We start from the raw sequence: 22,691 nt of genomic DNA on the forward strand, positions 1-22,691 counted from the left end.
AAAATAAAACACTCAGCTAATATCTCCTCATGGACTACCTGTCCATTCAAAGTATGTTCTGAAATAGATGTGGTTCTGTAAATGGGCAACAGATAAAGTGTCTTTGACCATGAACATTCGGTTTACTATCTAGTTCACAAACATAAAGTGTAGTGCGGTAAGTAGCTCTGTCTGGAGCTGGTGTGCTGTCTCTGAGAAGCTGTCTTGTTCACTCTACATGTACGCTTTGCAGCAGCAACTGTAGAGACAGTTTGCTAACAACATTGCTGGTAGTTGGAATATTGCTGTGTCATTATCCTCTAGTGTTATGTCATATTTGTCTGCAGGTTTGCGAACGGTTTACAGGCAGAATCTGTCTTAACAACAAAAAACATCAATTTCAATAAAGGAATCATTATTTAACACACTGGATGTCAAATATTCTGTGAATGTTGCATCATGTACTAAATAAACTGATCATAATAAGAGATGCATCTTATGGATTTAAGCAGCTAAATACGTCCACTCAAGCTCCTTTGAGGGAAACATAAGCAGGATCTGGAAAGTCATGTTTAAGGTGATGGCAGGTTGTGACTTCATGATGTGATTTTCCGTGATTCCTTGCGTTGTTTACATTTAGATTACATCTGGCGTTAACACACATAACCCCATCCTGAGGACTCAATACGATTACTTATCATGATGGAAGTCAAGGACAGCTCTTAGTATTATTCACATCAAGAACATGACATTTACACAGGCAAGCCTCTCTCTCACACACACACACACACACACACAGGTTACAGATCGGGACAGGTTCATTCAGCTGAATGTCATATGAGCTAATGCACAAAACAGTAAGAAAATATTTGATAGGAGATATTATAGTAGGTGAAATAAAACAGAATCAAACACCTTGAACAACACATTGAGGTTGCACATGTATGCAGAAAGCTCGGGCCGCTGGTTCGTCATTACTTATTAATGCTCTCAGACAACCTTCTTAACTCAAGAGCTATTTCGGGGGACAGAATGATCTTTGAATCATCTGCCAGCGAGCCAATCTCTCCCCTTGCTCATCACTCTCCTGCTCAAGTCTCATCGCTTTTTTCTCCTCCCGCTCATCGCCCTGATCCTGAGAGCAGGAGGCCGACTAGCGCCGAGGCATGAAAGGTTGGAGAGTGTGTGTATACGTGTGCATGTGTGTCTGTGTAAAACAGGGCCAGAGTAGGGTACTACAGCGTATTGTGTGGTCTGATAATGCCAGGTCATGCTTGTCTGACACTGTACGGTCAAAGGGCACCCTCTATAGGTAATCAAGCAAATTACATCCTCAACCAAGGGTCACAGAGGTCCACTTGGAAATCATAAAAACCTAAAAAATATTTTAGTAATATCCACAAAATATAATTTTTCTATTCCTGCCAATGCTAGAAGACTAAGGTCTTAAAGGTCTGCATATCAGGTCCTTTAGAAACCAAAATGAGGAACATTTATTATGCAAGTACGGATATATTTTAGAGGAAAAAGGCAAAATATTCACTGTAGTCTTTAAACAGCTGCGTCTATGGATCTATAAACTTGCCAACTGCTTGTACTGTTCAATGCCATTGTACTGCGTCAGCCTCATAAAAGCACAAACAGCTCTTACAGCAAAGCTTTTCCGGGTTTCCTGCCAGCTCTGACTCATTTACTTTGAGTTGATCTGGTTTCTGACTGACAGCTCAAAATGAAACAGGAATAAGACACGGAAGAGGAGGAGGGAGATGTGAAAGTGCTTTTCCAAGACAAAGGAGCAAGAAGACGAGGTGAACCGCTGATAGAGCATTGTGGTTAAGGTTTTTATGCAGCTGAGAGATTAATAGGGAGAAAAAAAGAGATATAACACTGGAAAGGAGAGGAGCTTTTGTCTGCTATTTTAATCACACCACCAGTGTTTTAACAACAATAGTAAGAGATGCAGCAGAAGGACCAAGAGTAAGCAGTACAGGAAGTAGTCAGCCAGTGGGAAAAAGTAGCCAGCTTGAGGGGTGCTAGGGCATCCTGTGTGCAGGCGTCACTTTGCTTGTAAAATGCTATTATTCTTCTTCTGCTTGTGAGTCACACATTTTTTTTTAATCAGAATCAACAATGGAAAAAAAGTAGCCAGCTGTACTTTAGAGAGTAGTCGACAGTCGGCACTTGTGGAAAGCCCCGGGAGTAAAATGTGACTTTAAAGTATATATTTGCCATAAAATTGCAGAAGTTGCATAATCGCTCCCAACAAAATAAAAAACTGAATGGGATACTGAATATTAATTTTGTAACTTTTTTCAAATTTTAAAACTTAATTTAATCGCTGGAGAGAGAAAAAAACAGCCGATTCAAAAACGTGTTCTCGTTTTTACAATGAGGCAGTATTCACAAGCCCTAAAATTTTATAAATTAAAAAGTAACACATTTCTATTCGATTTAAATTGTTGTCTCTGCAACGGATTAGAAGGGAGGGAATAATGGAGACAGAGGGGGATATAATTTCAGAATGACCAAATAGGAATAAATGACAAATTAATTCACAAAAATGACCCAAAAATCATGGTCAACACCAGCAGGAGGTTCAGGTGTTGGGAAAATAACAGCAGGTGTCCCGGCTGATTACACAGTTGCATCAATTAGGCTGATGATGTCACCGTGCTCACCTGTCTGCATGAGAGAACATGAATACTTATTATCAACGCCTGATACTCCTGAACGCCTGATGTTAGTGTTTTTTTTTATTATATTTCAAAATTAAGATTACAGTTTATTATGAGGGATGTGTTGCTGTACACTGATGTTGACTCTGGTGTGACTGTTGGTCTGTGACATCATCAGCCTGATTGATAAAAATGAGAAATGGTCTATACCAGACCATTATGTGGACTCACTTGTATAGCAGGTATGTATTCATCCAACCACTTCAAACTGGTTCTTATTAAAAGCCACATTTACCTCATTTAGGCACATTTATACCCTGAAGATGTAATCAACTCTTCACACATCTTCCACACAAGCACATTGGTGTTAAGTATCTTAGACAATCGGACTAGAGGATCAGATAATTGCAGCGTGGGTTTTCTGATTGGAAAACAACCTGCTTTACCTCCTGAGCCGCAGCGGCCCCTTCCACAGCCCATCATCAGTTGTTGTCCTTCAAATGTTTTATACAACATATGTCACATCTGCAGCAGCAAGCACAACGTTACTGGACCTTTGTAATCATTGTAGACACATGGTTAAAGCGAATCAGTCACATCTGTTTTGTTGGGTGTAGAGACACATAATTGCTTCATCATTAGAGTAGGAAAAGAATGTTATGTGCTTGGGCAGTGGTTCCCAAAGTATGGGTCTAGACCCCTCGGGGGATCTGAAGACACAAAAACCAAACTTTTTTTTTTTTTTTTCATTAAACTGCATATTTTACCCATTTCTGAAGAAAACCCATATTTGTTATGTGTGATTTATGCTGAAATAAAAATTAATTCATTAATGCCTTAACCGCCTCCAGGGACAGTGGGGGTTCCCAGTATCTAGCACCGTTACTCGAAAAGGCCTACACCAGGTATAAAAATTAAAAAAATATCACAAAAATTATGATTAACCATGAGCCAACCACTCAAACAGACAGAGTGATTAGTAAGGCCTGTCATGACTATTCATGGACATAATATCATATGATATTCTACTATCTGTTTAGCAAACTTTTGTGTCTATCTTCGCATAAGATCATGTTGTCATGTCCAATGTTTTATCCTTACTGAAAGTGGGAGCTGTAGTCATAACTTTTATTTTACAACGGGCCCCGGAGTAATTTTGTATTTCAAAGTGGGCCGTGACAGTCTTAGGTTTGGGAAAGGCTTTGCTAGGGTATGGAAATGTCAACCAACTCAGCTTATGGCAACGTCCAGCGTGCAACATTGCAATGGAACATGACATTGACGGAGGCTTTAGATCACGTTGTTACAATGGAAAAGGGCTCGGTCTTTTGTCACCTCACTTCTTTATGCTTTGCTCCCATCACAGTAAGCCTGCCTCTATAGCTTCCTGACATATGGGTGGTTCCACCTTCCCGATGGATGATAATAGGCCACTCAGCCGACTTAAAGGTAAGTAAAGTAACTCTTTAGTTCTTCAATGACAAATGACACAGCTTGTAATTATTCTGCTCTTATACCCTTTATAACTTTTACTGTACATTTTATGTCTTAGAAACATGGACTGCAATTAAATGGCATTAAAAGAGAGAGAGAACTTACTCTATGCTTTATGGTAAAGTGTCGAACAATACACTTTGGTTGAAAGTGTAAAGACAGCGAGTGCATGTTTGTCAGTGTGAATGTGTGTATATTACGTATGAGTGAGAGAACACTGCCTTTTAGTTCCTGTCGAGGCTCCCTGCAGGTTTCACTGCACCTCTCCTATTTCACATCAAACGCACACTGAATAAACACGCCACCATTTTTCTCCCTGTCTCCCTGCCTCACACACCAACACCAACACATACACACTAACACATACACACTTAGCACATAACTGCCAAGCGGGCTACCTGCTGAGTCTTTCACAATGAGAGACTCCAGTTCTGCTGAAATAATAACAAAACAATGCGCGTGTGATCCCACTCCATCCTTCTCCACTTTTTTTCCCTCCTTTGAGTTGTGAAATCGAGTTTACCCATGCTTTGAACTATCAGTATAAAAGTTTTCTACAATCTTTATATGGAAGTTAAAAAACAGCTATTTGTCAATCTGCTTCTATTATCTTTGGAAAGTGGAAATTATACGCTACTTCTAAATGAGCTGTTAAAGAATTGAAAATAGTGATCAAACTATAGTTGTTCAATAGGCCAACAATTTTGTCCTGTTTGCATTTTTTATGATCATTTCAATAAGAATGAGTATTTTCAACAACAGAGACCAAACTTTAGGAACAGTCCATAATAAGGTAAAGATAGATTATGTTTTGATATTATGACAACTTGCAATGTCATCCTTGAAATTGTAAGTTTAAGCAAGGAGCACACAAAACTAGCTTCATCAACGTTAATGCAAGTAAACTGTTGCTTAGGTATACATACGTTTTTAACATCCCAGAAAAACTCTACAGGTCAACTTAAGAGGACAGCATAGTTTTTAAGAGTCTTAAGTTTCAAAGCTCAGTCTGTATTCAAGTTTTTTTGAAACATCATGTCATACACACTGGACCACAGAGAGAGAAGAAGAGCTGATCACCTTGTCTCCATCAGCTACGATTCTCATCAAATGAAAAGTTAACTGCACTCCTCCATCTTCCCGAAGGCCCAAATCTAGAACAAACCACCAGACCAATCACAGATCCTAAAAAAGACAACCTACCATTGATTTCTGACATGAAAGGCAAGACTGTGATGGCCACATAACAGATCTCCCAGATCTTCACATCTACCCTTTGTGTCCATAAATCAGAGAACAGATCAATGATGATAATGTGGACAGACATGTGGTGGCCAGCAATCAAGAAAAGGTCAAAAGCGAAATATATGATTATTCCTGAGATTAATCACGGGCACGCAGAATAACCTCTTAGCCAAAAGGTTTAACTTAGCTTATGACAAACTTTATCTAAACTTGTTTTTGTGCAATATTCTTTTAATCATGAGATTTGGAAAAAGTCCCAGAAAAAACATTGGGGCCACAAAGACAGCAAACAAACTATTTGAGGATGTTTTTATTCAGCAGCAAAGAATCTGTCCTTTGTGTACAAAAGACAGGAAGTTAAATAATTTTCTCCTATCTGCTGTAAACATCCAGTAGTCTACATAATAATAAACGACATTGGAAATATAATGCAAAGCAGCCCATTTGAATATTTCTCTCGCATAACTGCATTGTCTTGATTTATTGTTTTTTTTCTTGCATTCAGTGTAAAATATTGCAGAATTAAAATGGAACTGTTTCTGCTCTGTTGAATCACATCACATCATTTTACATTATGTTGCATTTCACACATTTGAAAGTAGGCAATATCAAAGCCCAGCAGCCGGAAATAAGTCATTCTTGAATTGGATCGTTGATCATATGTTGAAATGCGTTTCCTATCACTCTGCAGGGAGAGATACTCATCTGAAATGTGCCATGTGAAAGAGGAAACAGCTGGTAAGTTTAATGCATCCTTCCTATATGAGGCCTGCATTTCAATACACACAAACTCTATCATGTGTTTACTAAATATGTCACAGGCATCTCCACAAAGAAGCTATCCTGAAAATAAGTGTTAGTACGAAAATAAATATTGGCTGTGCCAGAATGCTAAAGTTACAGTGATTTAGGGACCCTTAGTATCCTCTATTGGATACCAGTTTTAACCACAGCAAACACTGTAAACATACCAAGATTACGCATCTCAGAAGAACCGTATTAACAAGTTTGGGAAGAGACCACTTCACTATTTCTAAAAAAAAAAAAAAAAAGAGTCTTATTAATGACTCCTGAACTTCCTTTGGTATAAAAAAGTTTTTAAAAAATATCTATTACCTAAGTTTAAACTATATGTTGAACTGGATGGAAACTATCGTCCTCCTCCATCTCACAGTTCCAATCATGAGTGGTCACAATGATTACACTAACAGGCCCTCTTCTGCTGGCTGTCAGTGTGACAGAGGTTTGAGAGCAGTGCAGTCAACATGTCCCTTTTCTTTTTCTTTATCCCACTTGTCTTCTTCCCTGTCGAGCCTGATTTTATTGGAAACAGCTCATTTCAGGGTTAGCTATTGAAGCCTGTGATTAACACACAATAAGGCCTCCAGTCGAACAGAAAGAGAAAGAGAGACAAAACACTCCATTGAGGGCAGCAGCATGCCTGCCTATGGCTCTTTTCAGTCCTTTTCTATAGAATGACACTCTTGTAGCTGTATGAGGGCATGACATCTGAGATGTAGCGCTGCTTGCTACAAGGCAACTTCACAGCCTGATCTAAAAGGTCACTGCAGGGAGAGACAGTAAAACAGTGCAGGAGAGAGAGAGAGAGAGAGAGAGAGAGAGAGAGAGAGAGAGAGAGAGAGAGAGATAGAGAGAGTAGTGCAGGGAAAGAGAACGAAGCAAATGAAAAACAACAGTGAGCCACTCAAAAGACAGGGACAAAAGAGCTTCCCTCTGCTGCTTGCACCTCGGACATGACTAATAAATCACCTATACACCATCAATCACCAGGCATCAAGTGCCAGACTCGCACGATCGATCCACATGCCTTCGCAGCTAAAGGAAAACAGAAGAAAGACAGACTGAGCCATGTCATGTATGCAAGGGAGCACACACAGACAGGACAAACTCAATGGGAAAGCATACAGGGCACGTATAGAAGCACACACGAGCCCTGTACAAAAAGCACAAAAACACCATCACTCATCTGAGTGTAGAAAATGAGAATTGACTTCATGTGACAGGACATAATTTGAGAGATTTTAGTTCAGGAATATATTTTTAAATTCTCTAAAGCAGATAAGTTCAAGGCAGATTCCAGTTTTTCTATCAAGTATTATTTATCTGGCATACTACACAACTAATGTAATCCTCTTTCTACCCATGAGTCCCATCTGTTTCTTGAGTCTTTAATGAACCTATTAGTCCTCTAAAAAGAGCCTCCCTAAAATTAGAAAGTTGAACATAGTCAAAACAACTACTGCCACAGGACTTTTTAAAGGAACTTTTTTGTGTGTTGAAGTGCAGTCAACTGAAGGATAGTTGTTATAGGTGGTTGGAAAATGATTTTAAGAGAAATTAATGATGGCCTCAAGATTCCCCAGGAGAAGATAAAAAGGTTCTTACCTGCTTGGACTGCTGCCAGAGAGACTAAGCCCCAAATTAATGGAAGAAATGGGACAAATGGATCATTTGTTACAGACCAATTAGGTCTTTATAATCTGATAAGACATGTCCTTACACACACACCAGGATGACAATAAGAAAAAAACGATAACACAGACAAAGTAAAGTAGTCTCTCTTCTTGGAGATGAGTTGCTGTTATGAGATGATATGATCAAAATCCCTTTCTTCAAAACAACACATCGTCACTTCACAAATTCCTCAAGAAAATAAGAGTGGACATTGTAAACTCTGACCTCCTGTTTCTCTTGGGAAACCCACCAGAACATTCTCTGTGTAATGAAGTTTCTCCCTGCAGCATGAGAAGAGAAGAGAAGAGAAGAGCGAGCAGACGGAGAGGACAGAGCAGCACTTTGTTGGCCTCCATGGATGTTGCCTTCAAACGCCTTCTATCCAATCGAGGCAAAAGTGCGGAGAAACATGAGAGACTTTTATTTTTAAGACAGCCTTCCCTAATCTAATTACCTCAGCAATTAGACTGCGCTGTCATAAAAATGAACCCGCAGAAGGCGGCGCAGGAGTGGTGACATGCTCTGTTTGCCTTGGCCAGCCCGAAGACAGAAAAGCTCTTCTGAGAGCTGGCAGAAAATGTCATCAGTTATTCTGCCTGTGGCATGTGTGTGGCCAGGGCTTTTGTCCGTGCCAAGGTGCTAGCACGTATGTGTTAAAAAAAAAAAGACTCTGGGCTTACACATTTTCCTTCCCAAAATGACAGCTTTAGTTCTACTTCACATCTAGTCCCATCTTCATTAGGAGACGCTGAGTATTCTGATGCTGCTTTTTAGGAACACGTCCATACCTCCTTGGTGCTGTGAGTCACGTGTTTGGACTGCAGCCTAAGCTTGTTGGCAAAAGGTAAAGTCACACACAGACGGAGAGATGAGAGGCAGCACACGGCTTGGTGTAAGTACAGAGGGCTTGGACAAAAAAAAGGAAGTAATGGGTGAGGAAACAGAAGAATGGATGGAGAGAGACAAGAGAGGAGCAGGATGACAAGGAGAGCTGGTTGTTATTTGGCCGTGCAACAGAGAGGAAATAATTTATACTTTACATCGCTTAGAACTCTGTGTGTGTGTGTGTGTGTGTGTGTGTGTGTGTGTGTGTGTGTGTGTGTGTGTGTGTGTGTGTGTGTGTGTGTGTGTGTGTGTGTGTGTGTGTGTGTGTGTGTGTGTGTGTGTGATCTCTTTACTGCCCAGTCTCCCAGAACACTCCGTCTCACTACAAAGTCAAACCAAATCTGATTTATTATGTGTTTCCCTTGACGGGACATTATGGGGCTGCTGATTAGCATACACTGGTGGGTGGAGAGTGTGCACTGCACAAACACAAACACACACACACACACACACACACACACACACACACACACGCACACACACACACACACACACACACACAGATTTATTAGGTTCATTATAGTCAGCAGGCCTGTGCATTGTGTGGTGTACTCCTTAACAAAAGTGTTCGTTTGTTTTATGTGCTCAGGTAAAATTGCCATCAAAATTGCAGAAATGGTTAAACTTCAACAGATTCAATCGCAATACTCCACAGATAAAATTCACCCACAATTTGAAATATGCACACAAGGGACACAAAGGCATCACTTTAGTCATCTGTGAAAGTTCTTGGACATCTGTTGTACTTGGGCAATTAGGCGTTCCTGAATCTCCTGACACTCATCATCATACACCCACATTTTTAAGCACATTTCCAACATTTAAATCACCTGCCAGAAACCACACATACTAAACCCCGGCATACACTGTTTGGTTGTATAAAAGTCATAGCTCACACTGTACGACTGAAATGTTAATGACTTCCGACCAAAGCTCATGATTTGTGATTTATGTGCTCACCTCACACTGCGCGATCAGGATGTCCGGCACGACCTGAGAGCTCACACTGTACGACTGAAATCGGGACGCAACATTTACAATCGTCAATAGTATACTCCTACAGATGGAGATTCAAGTCAGATCTATGTGTATTTAAGTTGTCTCATGTACAGAAATAAACACATCGGAAAAACACTCTCGTTCTCTATCACACACACGATCGGCATCAACAATATTTTTCAGGCTGTCAAGTCAAAAGTGAGTAGACAGCTGAGTTAAGACACATGATGACCACTGAAGTCTATGTGCATTTGTTTCTAAATGAGGGCAGGGGTGGAGCAGCGATTTTAAAATGTTCTAATGTTAGTATATTAGCACCCTCTAGTAAATCAACACATTCTGGTTCATTTAATGTCCAATAACTAATGTTAGCTGACACATCATACAACAAGACAAAGTTACAAAAGATAATTAGACACTAACTTTATGAACATCCATTGTAAGAAACCCAGTTAGCTCTAAAAACCAGATTCAAAACTTCTCTTGCGATGTGATGCTTTTATTTTGCTTTTCTTATTGCCTTATGCCTCAGTCTCTTTATTTCCGGTCTTCATATAAAATTTGCTTTTATTTTGAAAAACTGCAAAGGGGACTTCCGCTACATCGTGACGTTACAGGAGTAAATAAATACACAACCAAGAGGAGAAAATGTTACACTTATGTTGTTTTGTGAGGTGGATTTATCTTAAAAACATTTGTTTGGGTGACTAACTCTCTTTCAGAAGGATGCTACATGTAGCATGTATCCATGTGTTAGCTGAGCTCTGACTCAGCCCGTGATGAGTGACATTAAATGCACGTAACTTTACCGTGCTTCAACTGTAACCAAACAGCTACGATTGGCTTAATTGTCACTTAATAAATCTTACTTGACCTATAGGTTTTCATCGATGACTCCACTGGTAAAAAGTGTGGGGGATGAAAATACGTTTCAGTGAAAGTGTGGGTGTCGTAACACGCGCCTGAATGTGGGTATCACCCTCATTTCTGACTGGATGTTTATTGATTGACTCTCAATGTAATGTATGAATGTTAGCCCTCCAGTTAAAGGGTGGCCGGCTTTCTGAAAGCCTTACAGCGGGGGCAGAACACTGCAGGGTTGCCAGGGGAGGGCGGATTGTGTGCTGGTAGAAAAGCCAATGAAAACTGCTGCATCTGCCTCCGTAGAGGCTGAAGCTGTCAAAGTGAAAGTTTCAAGGAATTCTTGTGCGTTTACCAGAACTACCCGTTTAGCACACTCTACAGACTTATCCTGGGTTTACTCCAGCAGACATTTACCTCATGATCTGGAACTTCTCATTAAATATGACCATCCAGCATTGTAGCACTATTTGTGAGTGAGTCAGCATAACAGGTCATCTTTAAGTTGAATGTATATTTTAAGCATGCTTGTCCAGCAAAGGTGCATACTGGAGCAAAAGTATGTTTCTCATGACTGCAGGGGTTGACTTGTTTGTTCATGCCCACTGCACTTGCTCAAAGACACACAAGTTAAATACATTTACTTTTGCATCTAGCCTGCTTTTCACTTCTATATCAAGTTTGGAGAGAATCACAGCACTGCAGATGAGTTAGTTTTTTCTGTAACAATAGGTAGACAATATTTCTCCAAAAACCTGAACAATAAACAATTTATTTCCTGCTGGCGGACGTCCAACATCTAAAAGCACTGAACATTGGCTCTTTGGTAAAATGCTTGGGCGATTTTTCATCTGCCCTGAAAAGATTTCTACTGGCCTGTCTGCACAACAATGAAAGGATGTTAAACCTGGATTCTCTTTTGTTCCTGGTCATCAGCCATGAGCGGACGCAACAACTACAAGAGAATACAGATCAAAACGAATATCAGGGCCGAAATCATGGAGAAAACTTTTTACATGGCGTATCCGAGGAGCAAAAGTCATCCTAAAACATCACAACAGTTTGTCCTGTAAGTGCACTGAGCTTGACCACAACATGTTGCTGCACCACAGCCCTGCATGTACAGTAGCAGCTGTTTCATATTCAGTGAGCCTGATGTCACCTGGGCAGCACGGGAGGAACAGAGGCAGAAATGGGGAGACATTTCTGGAATGTATTCCTTCCAATTCATTCACTGCTTCCTCCATCTCTTAATTAAATCAATTCACCCTCCTTCTCTCACTCTCTTCTTTTATTTCATTCTCATTCTTTCCATCTCTCTCTCTCTCTGCCTCTCTCTCATACTCTCAATCTCTCTTGTCCGCTCTCTGCCCTGTGTGACTCCCTGGCTGCAGTTGATTGATGATGAGAGAAATCTCCCAAGGACAGGCGCCTTGTTAAAGACAGGCCAGTGTGTTCTGTCTGTTGGAGCAAACAGAGGGATGGAGGTGGTGAGTTTGGGGGGGCATCACAAAGAAAGGAGCACCCTAATATCAGCTCCATTTCTATATTTTTTCCCTCTATTTCATCATCCTTTACCTTCACAGCTCCTTAAACTCTTCCTAAAGTTTCTTTTCCATATTTTTTCACCCTTTTCTCTTCTCCCCAGCTTCCCTTCCCCTTTTTTTAGCCTCTCCACAGAGGGATGTTCTCCTCACCAGGAGGGACTGCAGGATGGGGGTGATAGCTGTCAGGGGGGGAAGGTGGGTGGAGATAGGAAGAGGGAGCCTCTGCGGTCTGTGCCGAGCCCCCTACAAGGCCCCTTCAGGGGGGGCCGCGGTGTTTCAGACAGGAGGCCAGCCCAGAGAGAGACAAGCTTCGGTCTGATTAATGACGGGGAGGCCGTCGTATTCATCACTGCCCCACATCAGCCTGGAGAGAAACGCTGTTTGTTGCCAAGACTGGTGATTTTCTGCCTCTGGTTGTGTTTTTTTTTCCTCCTACTTATCCGGCAATTAATTTAGAATAATGACTGATGAAGCAAGCATACTCAGAATACATTAAAGGTAAATATTAGATGAATAAAGGATGAGAATAAATTAGATCCAGGAGGAATACTGTTGCATTGGCAGAGTATAATAATATGTTGCGTTTGGTTGTCTTACATGATGGTAAACTGGTTCGTTGTGCTTTTGGGTGTTAGGCATTTTTCACAATTTTGTGACATTTTTTGGACTAAATAATCACCATCTAGTCTTGAATATTAATAGTGGATTCATCTTAATGAAAATAAAAAAAGGCTATGACAAATTTCAGGGATAATATTTGGAAGCATGCAAGATGGAAAAACAAAGCAATTACATGTTTTCTGATCTCTTTTTGTTAAATGTTGTATAAATAGAAATAGGCTCTTTGTTTCAACAGATTTGGAGGAGTCACTGTTACATTGTTGGAGAGAGAAGAAAAAACTATCACCTAATATGAGGATGTGAGCACCTGAACAAATTGTGATAAATTGATGCCTTCCACGGTTGATACAGAGAGCTTGTTTTGAAATGCACGAGCTGCAATGAAATGTAAATGAATGTAAATAGCTTTGTTTTCATTTACAAGCCAAACTTATTGAGCCTCTGAGTGCCTGATTAAACCTACAGCGTGCAGTGTACACATGCGCACACGAGGCAGATCATTACTTCGATGTCCTCTTTCACATTCACACACATACATTCAAACACACAAATACACACAGGGAGCAATGTTTCTTATTGTCAGATACTAAGACGCTCATTAAAGAGGAGACACTGTGACTCTCTCTGAAATATTTTTATTATTTCTGAAGCGAGGCCAAGAACATTGTTTTTTATCCCAAAAAGAACTAAAACTGTAGTGACACTGACAACATAAACAAACTCTAGTGTGCACATAAAGACAAACTTATTACAGATACACACTGCATTCATTCCCTGGCCTTGAATCTGTTCAACAGAGTGTCTTTCCTTCTAATGAAACTACCAACTTGTCACTTATGTCCCTTTTTCTTCCCTTTCCTCATCTAACGCTGTCCGCTTTTTCTCTACTTCCTCATCTCTCCTCTCCTCTCCCAAGGCTCTCCTCAGACTCATACAACATTTATGACTGTCTGGAACATATGCTTGCAGCAGGAAACTGAAGGGCATATTTTCTTATCTTCTTAAAAACTAATACTGGTGCTGTCTAACAGCTTGTAGGTATCTGACCGGGAGACTACATGGTATGTTTCTTTTAACACCAGACGGACAGCATTACACCAATATGCTTGGAGCCATGCCCTGCTTAAAACCTTTGCAGAAGCAAATGCAGTCTTAAGTCGGAGACAAGTTTCTCCAACAGTGACATCAGCCTAATCTAGTCCAGCTTAGCTCCCATGCAATTGTAAACAAGAATATTAGTTGTCTGCACTACCCAAATGCAGTACGGAGTTCAGCATGGAGGATGGAGCAACTGTGCAAAAAACAGCAGCAGTAAGCCTGTAACAAGTGGTACTTCCAAGAGACTGCATTTGTTCAGATAAACACACGAGACTTTTTGTTTTTCCCAGCATCACATTGACAAATCTCCACACCTGGGATATGTCTAATATAATCACAGCAGTACAGAGCAGCTTCATTCCATTGCTCAAGGGCACCCTGATGGTAGTTGTTGAATCATTTCAGATTGAGTTTCGCACCAACAACTTTCCTGTTACAAGCCATTTCTCTGCCCTCATGGCTCCTTCTGAGCTGCTTGAATTTCTCTCAGTCACAGCATGGTGCTGTGATTTATAGCAACAACAATTGTAAAGGTCACTTTTCTAAAGTTAGGCTTTGAAGTTCATTTTGAACTATTCAACAAATACCCCGCGTAAAAAGTGATACAAATTGCAATCGTGTAGGACAGGTAGACGGAGGATAAAATCTGAGAATGATGTTAAAAGTGCTAGAGGGTACTGTGGAACTACTTTTATACACAAGCTAAGGCTATGTAGATTGTGTCTGATCAAAGGAGAGCCTGTCTGCAAAAAAATACAACATAGAGTTAAAATCAAAAGATTTCAATAACGGTTGATTTTGAAAAAAAAAAAGGTAAATTGTGTATTTTGGCAGCAACTCTGTCAAAAAAGCAACAAAATACATAACTATCAGTTTCATCATTTAACAGCAGACCCAAACATGCCAAAGGCTGTGAGGAGAACTTGCGTCAGGTTGTCTTGATAAAAATAAGAGACAGCCAACTGAAACTATGATTTTTGCTGCACCATGCTGAATCAATAACAGTTCTTCTAGAAGGACCAGCATCTCCAGACGCAACACAAAAGCCCTTATCCAGCATGCCACAAGTATTGCCAAAGGTAAACAAAACTTCACCCTCTTCTAAATCTATCCTTCCTGTGTCATCAACCATACCGGCCCTGAATAGCCTGGGCACATTGTTAATGACTTGTGATGATTTGTTTAGTCATCCATTATGTTTCTTGTGTGCAAACTGCTATCACAGATTTGCCTTACAGGGGACAACAAAGACAGAATATGAATCAGATGTTTTTTCTACCCCAAACACCCAGCTTTTACCGTCTGCACACGTCATCCAGTACAGGCATGTATTGTTTCCTGTGTGTGACTTTTGCATGTGGTGCAATCTAAAGTTTAGCACATGAAATCAGACTCAGCCTCAGCACAACGAGAACCTCTGCACAGAGAGAGAATCAAACATGGAGGTTCATAGAATGAAAATCTAAAGATAAAAAATGCTACAGTACCTCTTAGGAAGCACAATACTCAAAAAATAAATTAATCTCTCCCTGAGCTTCTGGTTGTGTGACAGAACATGTGGCGCTGCTTTAGAGCTCAATGCAGCACTATGGGAAGACTGAACAAGTAACCATAATGGGTGGGATTTTTACAACCGACATTTTATTGGACCTGGCTCTTTTATGTGGCGCAAAGCCATAACAGACCGCCACTGAAGTCCTAAACGAGCACACTGGTGGTGCCGAGATGGAGTTTAAAGGACAATTCCATCAGTTCATATTTCAGACGGTCTTGGATATCTACGCCTTTACCCGTGCCATTACTTTCAATCACGTGCCTCAATAATGAAATAGGTGGTTTTCTTTTGTTGCTAATCTATCTTATTTGCGATTCAGCCACTTAAGGCCATTTCACTAGAGCTCATATTAGAAAACTGGGCTCAATGGGCATTAATATTGGATGGAGTGGGAATATAATAATGTGAGTTCCCTTCACTGGAGGCGAACCACTCTTAGTGCTTTCTCCCGGGCTCTGCTGCAATATGTATGGAAGAATATTAATTACTGTCGAAGCTTTATGGTTATTATTATGATTTCACATTATGCAGCTTCCAGGGGCTATCGGTGGAGGGATGCTAAACATGCGAGAGCCACTTAAGACGATGAGGAGAGGAGAACAACTGGAGCTTTCTTAGACATGTTATCTTTCTTGCTTCCTCTGGTTGTCTCACTCTTCTGTTTCTGACTGTTTCTCTCTAACACAGGGAATTTTTTTTTTTTTTTTTAAGGTTGTCCCTTTTTTTCTGATTTCCTCCAAATTCTCCTCCTGTCCATTTCTATTCACTTGCTCTCCATCCCCCTTCAAGGAAACTTTCTCTTTCCTCCTCAACCTCTGCCTTCCACCCACCCTCTGTCTCCCTCCCTAACCCCCCCCCCCCCCCCCCTCCTTCCCATAGGCACAGTGGATCAGAGGGTTTTAGGTGATAAATACCCTGGACCAAGAGCTCACCAGCCACCGATTCCTGCCACTTTACTGTGTCACATTGTGGCCGAGGCCTCATTAAAAAGGCATTAGCCTCCTCTTGGTCCCATGATGGAGGCCGTGTCTGGCTCAGTCTCTGCCGCGGGGATCTATTTAAAAGTGGCGGCAGGAATGGATAAGGAAGAGAGAGATGGGGGAAAACGGAGAGAAAAAAAAGAGATGGCCATGTAATGAAAGGGAAGATATGGCTGGAGCGAGCGAGGGCGAGGCTTCAGTTGTATCATGTGTGAGGATGAACTGAGGTCCGGGGGTCCAGAGAGGCGAAGGAGCAGGAAGCAGACATAACTAGCTGGAGTGGAGTCCACTTACTCGTCCCCAGCGAGATCATGTGCTTTCAGAATTTAATTGATACCGGCCAATTAAAGACATCCAGGTTTCACCTTGAGGGGGTCAGGAGATGTGGATTCAGGGGTCAGGCAGGAGGATGAAGGGGGGTGCTGGGGGAAGAGGCAATGGAGAGGAGCGAGGTGAAGAGAGCAGCGTGAAAACACAAGAGTAAGCGTTTGCAGCACATCATTAGTAAATAAGTAGTCTGGTGGCGACGACAAGAGAGGAAAAAGCAGGAGAAGGAGGCTGGAAGGAGAGAGGAGGAGGACGGGGTTGACAGATATGAAGAAGGTTAGTTTAAGGGGGGTTTGGGATAAACGATGTAGAGAGGGCTTTTGAGCAATACAGCAACATTTTAAGTGTTATATAATCGGAAAGAATTCCTTATTTCCAAATAAATTCCTTCAACAGGAAAAATACGTGTCTTCTAAAGCATGACATGGCGTAAAATGAACGACCAGGAAGTTGCAGCTGAAGCTACAGAGGCCGCTACACGGCACTATAATTAGAATATTTGCTTTTATATCGATGCTACATGTAGTTAAACCACTCAAGAAAAGTCAAAGACATGTTATATCAGGTGTTTTGAAAAGGCACTAGTAAAAAATGCCTTTATCTTTCTCACAAACAGAGTGGGCAGTAATTCTCTAGAATACATCCCTAACTGTCCTTAACTTAGAGTTTTATAGTAAGAAAATGCAAGTAAATAATATTTATGTATAAAAGGAAAAACCAATGTGCCATGGCGGTAGGTGGCCAACATTTACGCTACATTTAACAGCTGGCAGGTGCTGTTTTCATTCCCTGATATCGGACTGAAACAGTTAAGAAAAGCATGAAATGACAGCCATATCGTTTGAGACTTATTTAGAAGTCTTCGGGTGTGCTGCATCGGAGACACGGAGGAAGACAGGCAGACACACATGCATAGTTTAAATTTCAATAGAACTAGCCTCTGCCCTCCTTACTGTGATGGAAGGATGAAAAATAAACAAATAGAGAGCTGTCAACTTCGCTGTGTGTGTCCATCCACTGACAGGCGAAAGAAGTGAAAAGGTGAAAATGTAGCAGCTCAATGAAAGGAAGGGTCGTTGTGTTTCTCAGGTGCAGAGGAGTGTATAGCTAATAAGGATATCTGGGGAATAGTCACAGAGACACTTTTAACTAGTAGCCAGACAGGTGTACAGAGCCTGCTGGTACAGGAGCAAGAGCCAGAAACAATGCAGATCAAGAGTCAGAGGTCAGATAGACAGACTGGACGCAGGTGGAAGGAAGTGGCACATCGATTGTGATTTTTTTTTTTTATAGTGGAGTTTACTTTGACAGAAGGTTGTTGGGGGTTATTTCTCAGAAAAATAAAGTGTTTAAATGAGAGAATCTGAAGTGAGCGACGGTGTTACACCATGGCTGCTGTGCTGCTGAGTGATTCAGAGGTAAGCCAGGCACGCTGAGTGGAAAAGAATGATTTAACAATGCAAGACAGACAGGAAGATAAGAAGTTGTCTTGTAAATAAATTCGGTATGTTGGACTCACTGAACTTTCAATCCTCTAAGGTGTTTTTTTTGCTCTCTAAGGCAGTTTGTTTTCCTTGTTCTCCTTCGAGGATGTAATGTCTTGTTTTTATGTTTGGGCCACTTAATGAATCTTCAAACATTTGTGCTTATTGTTTTTCCTGATATGGTCATTAAAAGGCAAAAAAACAAACAAAAGACAAATTATGTTTACTCTGCAGTCTGAGTACTGTGGATCCCCCTTGAGAGAATTATCTTCAACAAATCACATCTGTTGTTTACACAGCTGCATTTATATTATAAAGTAAAAGTTCTATTACAGTAAAAAAAAAAAATGAAACTACAGCTATTCCTGCTCATTTTTTTAACAACCCCCGCAATCTGTCATGTCCTCTGAAAGAACTTCTATAGCTCATCCTCCTGGCACTATAAACTTTGTGTCCCTAACTCATAACTTTATATTTTTAACTTTAAATATCAGGTTCTTCTTCTTCAGATTTTTAAGTTAGATCAGTTCACGCAGTCTTTGGGGCCCATATTGATCGAGCCTTGTCATGGCAAGTACTGAAAATGTTGGGAGTGAACTCTGGGGGTGAAGTCGAATATGAAGTAGAAGTTTTAAAGTTTTTTGAAACGTTAACTGTTAAAAAGATTGGAGGGCAAACAAAGTTAAGAATGTCCTATTTAAGGCAAAGGGACCACCAGGGCCAGCTGGTCTCTCAAACACAACAGTTAATTTAACACTGACTTTCACTTTTTTTACAGAAGCAATGTTCAGTTAAGAAAGTTAAATTAAGTAAGAAGAAAAATTCATCCAAACAATACGGTATGAAATGGAAAAAGTTGACAATTACAGAACAATATTAGTGTGTATCAAATTCCTATGACTGTCTATTGAATGCCCACACTCAGAAAATATTGCAATTATGCTCAATTTAAAAACAAAATAGGGATAAAATAGGTCATAGAAAATTAGCAGGCATTCTCCACAGGCTAGAAACACAATAAAAAACTAAATACATGCTTAATTATAAATAATATAATATTAAAAATAACCCTGTCCCTGCTGACTGAATCATTTTAGACAACAGCAACAACACAAAAACTTTTAAGTGTCAAGTCAAAAAGAGACAAAAGCCCTAAAAACGAACTTTATATTAGACCAAGTAACAAAAACAAGCTAGCTGTAGAAAGACAGACAATAAAATACAAGTTGACTTACCTCTCCTTCTCTTCTGCCTTCAAGGTGTGGAGCTGGTTGTTGTCCTTGTTGTCCTTGTTGCACTTGTTGCTGCTATAGCTCCCATGTTTCCATGGCAACGACAGGGACGAATTAAGCTAGTTTCACCCGGGTTTTTTTTTAATGCATAAAAAAATCGGGTTTGCGGTCACATAACTAATTTCAAACTCACATTCGGCTTGTTTTCCAGGGTTTTGTCCTGTTACTGTGACGCTATTGTGCAGCAACATGGTTTTTGTTTTTGTTTATGTCGCATTTCTTTAAATCAACTTTACCTGGCCGTCTCCCGCCAAGCTGAACGCGATTGCGCCCTTTTTGACCACATAGGCTGCCGTACATGCAGACAGCAGCAGACAGGTGTATTGTTGAGAAATGAATAGACACAGAATTGAATAGACATAGAATTTCTACACTGCCGAATTTTGTATCCAAACTTTAATTCCTCTACAGTCACTTTGTAGTGGATCTGCCACTAGAAATAACATTTATACAGTTTTTAAAAACAATTCTCTGCAGTTATGCATTCATATAATTACCTGAAATGTTATCAATTTGAACTTTGTACTGATTTTAACAAATTGAGGATTTTATATTTTTAATACACATGACTGGTTTAATTATCCTCTTCATCCCATCACATCTTAAGATCCTATCTTTACAGATTCTAGAGACTAATGCACCTACATAAGGTCGATATAAATAATGGATTCAGCCTGTCCTCATACAACTGTAGTTACCTTAATATACCTGAAGTAAATAAAGTGAAAGAGGAAGATATATAAGGTTACCTCAAGAGACTAGTGGATTTTTTTAATCAGCTTAATTTCCAAAAACAACTCTCAAAGTACAAACTGAACTTTAGCATTTTATAACTTTACTTATTTGTGTGGTCATTCAGATTGTTTTAAACTTGTTAAACTTTTCACAGTAAAACAAGGGTATACAAACTCCAAGCATCGAGAGGAAGTTGCTGAAATAGCTGGACAGTAATGAGACGGCAGGAACGCAGACATTTTGCTGATGCATGTAAAACTTTCTAATCTAATTAATAATAAAACTCGCCCCCATCCTTCCATATCCCCTCTTGTTATAAAACACTACTTAATTCATGCTCGGAGGGCGTTGAGTTCCCACGAGGACGCTCTTACAACAAACCTTCTCAAAAAAAAAAAAAAAAGGTCAAAGAAAGTTGAAAGGCCATCAGTCCACGACCTTATTCCCTCACAGATGATTTACTCTCTGTGTTTGTGTGCAGGCACTAGTCCAAGGATATTTGTGAGGTGAACTGGGACAGGGAGAAGGATCGTGACAACAAGGTCAGGTCGGTTGTTTATTATTATTATAAATGGCGGGGTCGTGGAAAGGAAACCTCATATTGGGGTTAATGAAATGAGACATTGATGGAAAACCTATGCAGTTAATGCATGCATGGATTTATGCATGTTCTGTAGGTGTGTTGGAGCAGTTTCACATTTTTCCCTCTCTCTATTTTTACTTTTTTATATGAGATTCTACAATTCTACAACAATTCTACAATTCACTTAGCAGACGCTTTTATCCAAAGCGACGTACATCAGAGAGTAAGAACAACACAAGCAAGGATCTAGAAAAAAAGAGAACAATGTCAGTAAGAGCAAACGATCAGCTTTGAGTCTGATTGGACACACAGGTGCTGACAGGAAGTGACCAGAGGCAAAGCACAACATTGAGGGCAGTTCTTGAGAGCTCTAATCAGTATAGAAACCATCTTATAAGTCGTCGTTATCAAACAAAAACCATCGTCATTACCATCATCATCATCAATAATATGGAGACCATCATCATTAAGTTAGTAGGTATTCATGAAAGAGCTGGGTCTTTAGCTTTTTCTTAAAGCTGCAGAGGGACTCTGCAGATCACATGGAGTTTGGAAGTTCATTCCACCACCGGGGGGCGACAGAGGAGAAGAGTCTAGTCAGCGTCTTAGGACCCTGTTGTGAAGGTTGATCAGACACCTTTCATTGGCAGAGCGTAGTGGGCGGGAGGGAGTGTAGACCTGGATCAGAGAGTTAAAGTAAGGAGGAGACGTTTCTGTCGCTGTTTTGTAAGCGAGCAGCAGAGTTTTAAATTTGATGCGAGCAGTAACTGGGAGCCAGTGATGATGATGTGTCATCTGTTTGGTTGAAATAAATAACCTGCATAGAGAGATAATTGCGGCTGTGACTTAGCGGTAGAGTCTTCCGTCTCTCAATCGGAACGTCGGGGGTTCGATCCCCAGCTCCTGCAGCCACATGTCCAATGTGTCCTTGGGCAGGACGCTTTACCCCAAGTTGCTCCAGCTGCTTCGTCTGCGGTGTATAAATGTGTATGAATGGGATTAGTTACCACTGATGGACACTTTACATTTAGCCTCTGCCATCGTTGTGTGAATAGGTGTGAATGGGTATACAATGAAATTAAGAGTCTGTCTAGCTATACAAGCTCAAGTCCATTTATTATACTTGCAGAGTTCAAAAAATCTGAAAGGACTTCCATCTGTCTTTATTCATGTCATGTGTGTCAACGTTGCAAAGCTATACCGCTTTCTAGGTACAGATATTTGGACTCCATGGCTGTAGTCATCGTTATAGGAAATAATTTTGTAAATGCATAACAGGTCTGAAACAATAAGAGACAACTTTTGGGTTGCCAACTCATTGGTCCCAGGATGTAAGCCATATGATGCAACAAATTAGGAAATGCTCTAATTCGCTCTCTTGCTTAGGTTAAGATGATAAGATTAATCCCACGCTCATGTCTGCTCAGTGAATACAAAGATAACTCAAGCTGTCTGTTTAGGTTTAAGTGCAGGAAGCAGGCAGTAAGCTGCAAAATCCACACAACAGCACCTCTAAAGCTCATTAGTCAACATGGGTTATCTCCTTTTCCTTATCTGTAACTGAAGTATGACAAATATACATGTCTCATTTCAAAGACTCTCATGTATTCTACTGTTAGACTTATTTAGGTTCTGTTGGTCTATTTGTCAGACTGGCTCTGAGGCAGGTATCGCTATATGATTTGATAATTATCTAATGTGTCTGATTGTTAAGTGACAAAATGAATGTGATGAGATAAATGCTGGAAGTAGTCTGATTTCCTGGAGTCCTGTCATTAACTACAGTTATAGGCAACCAGCAGAGACAGCAGGAAGTGACTGCAGCTGGCTTGTCTGGCATTGTCTGGATATTTCTC

This window comes from Labrus mixtus, chromosome 16, assembly GCF_963584025.1.
Source record: "Labrus mixtus chromosome 16, fLabMix1.1, whole genome shotgun sequence".
Classification (NCBI taxonomy): domain Eukaryota; kingdom Metazoa; phylum Chordata; class Actinopteri; order Labriformes; family Labridae; genus Labrus; species Labrus mixtus.